General features: G+C 40.3%; 1 non-coding gene across 1 annotated transcript; it reads left to right on the top strand.

The window, feature by feature from the left end:
• On the top strand, nt 1–75 carry TRNAL-GAG (transfer RNA leucine (anticodon GAG)). Its single transcript has one exon. It is a non-coding gene; the product is annotated as a tRNA-Leu (tRNA).
• Nucleotides 76–5,030: the final 4,955 nt, after the last annotated feature.

Genomic DNA, 5,030 nt, shown 5'->3' with positions numbered 1-5,030 from the left:
GGCCAGTTGGCTCAGTTGGTTAGAGCATGGTGTTGAGAACACTAAAGTCAAGGGTTCGGATCCCCTTACTGGTCTCACACACACACACACACACACACACACACACACACACACACACACACACACACACACAATACAGCAAAAATTGTGAAGGTGATACTTGAGTGACTAAAGTTTGGGAAATATTGCCAGAGAATCCAGGTGAGAAATGAGCTGAACTGTGTGCTGGGAGAGTCTAGCAAGACACTCTTGCATTGAATTGCAAAAAAGATTGTCACAATCCAATTGGTTTGTGGGGGGGCAGATTCCTGATCGTGACCCGTGGGTCTCCAGGGGAGGGCTTGAGGGTGCCAATTCCAAGAGGGCAGGTGTATGAGCAGGCTCTTCATAAGGAACAGCTGGGGCAGGGCAAGGGCAGAGCAGGTCTGACCTTGCTAGCTGTACACCTGTGTTTTCAATGGCCTTCTAAACAACTCTTGCATGTTCCTCAGGCACCTCTACTGCTGTGTTGGAATCAGCTTGTACTGGCAGCTCACTGTTTATTTTTTAAAAATTTTTTTATGGTAAGGAAGACTTTACTGAAGACGATTGCAATAGGATAGAGAGACTGGGTTCATCTCTGAACATAACAAGGACAGTGGGGATTTATAGCCACGGGGCAAGGTGAGGGAGTCAGTGGATGGAAAATTACTGAGAGGAGACATCAAGAGTAGAGGGATTCTTGCTAAACTGACCTAACAGTCTTCATAAAGGCAGGCCAAGGATTTAGACATCAAAGGTGGGGTATGAAGAACTTGATCAGATATCAAGGGTGATCAGATATAAGGGTGGGGAGGATGACTTACCAGGATTCTCTGCTAAGACTGGTTTCAGCAGGCCAAAGACAGGACAAGGGTCAAGGCTGAGGTCTAGTCGGAATGAGGGCTCAGATGAACCTAACTAAAGTTTGGTCAGGGAGAGAGTCTTTGCCAGTCCTTCTTCTTGTTCCAGGAAAGAAGAGACATTCTTCTTTCCTCCTCCAAACAGTATAAGCCCATTTCTCATTCGGTCGCCTTTCGTTCATTAAGGACCAGCTGAGCATATGTTGAGACTTGATAGTAGAGTATTTGCTGGATGTTGCAAGCCATTAGGCATTTAATAAGGGGGATTTCTATGAAAACAAGAGAAAAACAAAGATTAATGATTGGAGCAGACTATAAACCCAGTTTCTGAGTCCAGAGGGCAACCATTTGAGAAGATTTTTATATGTTGGGATTGAAACATCTGTAGAGGGTGGAGTGAGGACAGCAGTGGCAATCCTAGGGATTTTCTGGTTTGCAGTTTGCATGGTTATTTCCCAGAGCAGAGCATGGAAGATGTGGGTGTTCTGGTGAATTTCCTGAGTGGCCCACACAGCAGCAGGCACAAAGTTACCCACAAATGATCTGGTGTGGGGATGACTCCTCTGAAGTTTATATCAGGTTGTCTTGCTTTGGCTTGCAGGGCTTCTTTAGATCCTCGGGGAAAGGTCAGCTACAAGACAACCTAGACTTCCAATAAGGGCTTGAGCAGTCAGGATTTAGTTCTCGGTGGCACCAAGTCAGGAGGGTGGGTGAAAAATTAGAAACATCAGTTTGGAGAGCTGTAGCTAGATACTGAAGGAAACTAGAAGAATTGAGAATCTGGTAAGGACCGACAAAATGTGCAAGACAACAGGATCCAGTCCAATTTACAGGTAGATGACCAAGCAGAAAGTAAAATGTAGTTTGCCTAGAGGGCAAAAATAGCTCAAAGACAACGAACAGGACTAGAATCTAATAACCCACAAGGGTGTGCTATAGTTTGCTATTGAAACATAAAATTTCTCTCTACAGTCTACCCTTTTTGATCAGAGATAACCAAAGTAATGTTATTCTTATTTATAAAATAAGCCAGGTCTTGTTAGATTCCGCCTGATTGTTTACGTAAGTGCAGCAAGAATGGTAATTGACCACATAGGTTTTTTTCAGTTTGCTTTGCTGGAATTTTTCATATGGAATCTCAGATTAGACTTTTTAAAGCCTTCTGGAGGCTAGCAAGCCAAGCCACAAACTTGCCACCAGATTTCACCAGCGGTACCTATAGATTTGGGTAAATTCCTCTCTTCTCAAGGTCCCCAAAATATCCTAAGGTTTCTGGGCCTGCCAGGAAGTGACCTTGTTACTCACCTGTAAGCCTGGGAACCCCATAATCCAGGTATTGGGCCAGTTTTCTCAGGAGTGTTTTGTAAGCATTTGGTCCATAAAGTCAACCTTAGTTCCTTAAGACTGTCTGGTCATAACTTATTCTTACACATCATTCTTAAATATGACATTCCAGTCAAAGTCTTGGTTATAAAACCAATGTTTCTCAATTACATTCTGTTAAAAGAACAGATTCTTATTAAACTCATGCGAATGCTCAATTGCCATGAAAATAAGAATTCTCTTTTTTTATTTTTATTTTTATTTATTTATTTTTTTCTTACTTTTATTTTGTCGATATACAATGTGGTTGATTATTGTGGCCCATTAGCGAAACCCCCCTCCCTCCTCCCACTCCCCACTCCCACCCAACAGTGACCTTTCTGTTTGCTTGTCGTATCCACTTCAAGGAATTGTAGTTGTTATGTCTTCTTCCCCGCCCCCCCCCGGTTTTTTTTTTTTGGTGTGTGTGAATTTATTTATTTATTTTTAGCTCCCACCAATAAGTGAGAACATGTGGTATTTCTCTTTCTGTGCTTGACTTGTTTCACTTAATATAATTCTCTCAAGGTCCATCCATGTTGTTGCAAATGGCAGTATTTCATTCGTTTTTATAGCTGAGTAGTATTCCATTGTGTAGATGTACCACATTTTCCATATCCACTCATCCGATGATGGACATTTGGGCTGGTTCCAACTCTTGGCTATTTTAAACAGTGCTGCGATGAACACTGGGGAACAGGTATACCTTCAACTTGATGATTCCATTCCTCTGGGTATATTCCCAGCAGTGGGATAGCTGGGTCGTATGGCAGATCTATCTGCAATTGTTTGAGGAACCTCCATACCATTTTCCATAGAGGCTGCACCATTTTGCAGTCCCACCAACAATGTATGAGAGTTCCTTTTTCTCCGCAACCTCGCCAGCATTTATCGTTCAGAGTCGTTTGGATTTTAGCCATCCTAACTGGGGTGAGATGGTATCTCAGTGTAGTTTTGATTTGCATTTCCCGGATGCTGAGTGATGTTGAGCATTTTTTCATATGTCTGTTGGCCATTTGTATATCTTCCTTAGAGAAATGCCTACTTAGTTCTTTTGCCCATTTTTTAATTGGGTTGCTTGTTTTTTTCTTGTAAAGGTGTTTGAGTTCCTTGTATATTCTGGATATTAATCCTTTGTCAGATGTATATTTTACAAATATTTTCTCCCACTCTGTTGGTTGTCTTTTAACTCTGTTAATTGTTTCTTTTGCTGTGCAGAAGCTCTTTAGTTTGATATAATCCCATTTGTTTATTTTTCCTTTGGTTGCCCGTGCTTTTGGGGTCATATTCATGAAGTCTCTGTCCAGTCCTATTTCCTGAAGTGTCTCTCCTATGTTTTCTTTAAGAAGTTTTATTGTTTCAGGGTATATATTTCATTCTTTAATCCATTTTGAGTTGAGTTTAGTGTATGGTGAAAGGTATGGGTCTAGTTTCATTCTCCTGCATATTGATATCCAGTTATCCCAGCACCATTTGCTGAAGAGGCAGTCTCTTCCCCAGTGTACAGGCTTGGTGCCTTTGTCAAAGATCAGATGGCTGTAGGTGTGTGGATTGATTTCTGGATTCTCTATTCTATTCCATTGATCAGTGTGTCTGTTTTTATGCCAGCACCATACTGTTTTGGTTATTATAGCTTTGTAGTATAGCTTAAAGTCAGGTAGTGTTATGCCTCCAGCTTTATTTTTTTTGCTCAGCGTTGCTTTGGCTATGCATGGTCTTTTGTTATTCCATATAAATGTCTGGATATTTCTTTCCATTTCTGAGAAAAATGTCATTGGAATTTTGATGGGGATTGCATTGAATTTGTATATCACTTTGGGTAGTATGGACGTTTTCACTATGTTGATTCTTCCAATCCAAGAGCATGGGATATCTTTCCATCTTCTTGTATCCTCTCTAATTTCTCTCAGCAGTGGTTTGTAGTTCTCATTATAGAGATTTTTCACATCCTTGGTTAACTCAATTCCTAAGTATTTATTTTTTTGGTGGCTATAGTAAATGGGCAGGCTTTCCTGATTTCTCTTTCTGCCTGTTCACTATTGGAGAATAGAAATGCTACTGATTTCTGTGTGTTGATTTTGTATCCTGCTACTGTGCTGAAATCATTTATCACCTCCAAGAATTTTTTTGTAGAGGCTTTAGGCTGTTCGATATATAGGATCATGTCATCTGCAAACAGGGACAGTTTGAGTTCATCTTTTCCAATCTGGATGCCCTTTATCTCCTTCTCTTCTCTGATTGCTCTGGCTAGTACTTCCAAAACTATGTTGAATAGGAGTGGTGAGAGTGGGCATCCTTGTCTGGTTCCTGTTCTTAAAGGAAAAGCTTTCAGCTTTTCCCCATTCAGGATGATATTGGTAGTGGGTTTATCATATATGGCTTTGATTATGTTGAGATACTTTCTGTCTATACCTAACTTATAGAGGGTCTTTGTCATGAATGAGTGTTGAATTTTATCAAATGCTTTTTCAGCATCTGTAGAGATGATCATATGGTCCTTGTGTTTGATTTTATTAATATGGTGTATCACATTTATTGATTTGTGTATGTTGAACCAACCTTGCATCTCTGGGATGAATCCCACTTGATCATGGTGAATAATTTTACGTATGTGTTGCTGTATTCTGTTTGCTAGTATTTTATTGAGGATTTTTGCATCTATATTCATCAAGGATATTGGCCTGTAGTTTTCTTTTTTGGTTATATCTTTACCTGGTTTTGGTATCAGGATAATGTTTGCTTCATAGAATGAGTTTGGGAGATTTGTGTCTGTTTCAATCTTTTGGA

The sequence above is a fragment of the Cynocephalus volans genome, chromosome X (genome assembly GCF_027409185.1).
Source record: "Cynocephalus volans isolate mCynVol1 chromosome X, mCynVol1.pri, whole genome shotgun sequence".
NCBI lineage: Eukaryota > Metazoa > Chordata > Mammalia > Dermoptera > Cynocephalidae > Cynocephalus > Cynocephalus volans.
This window is presented reverse-complemented; position numbering and strand designations above follow the sequence as displayed.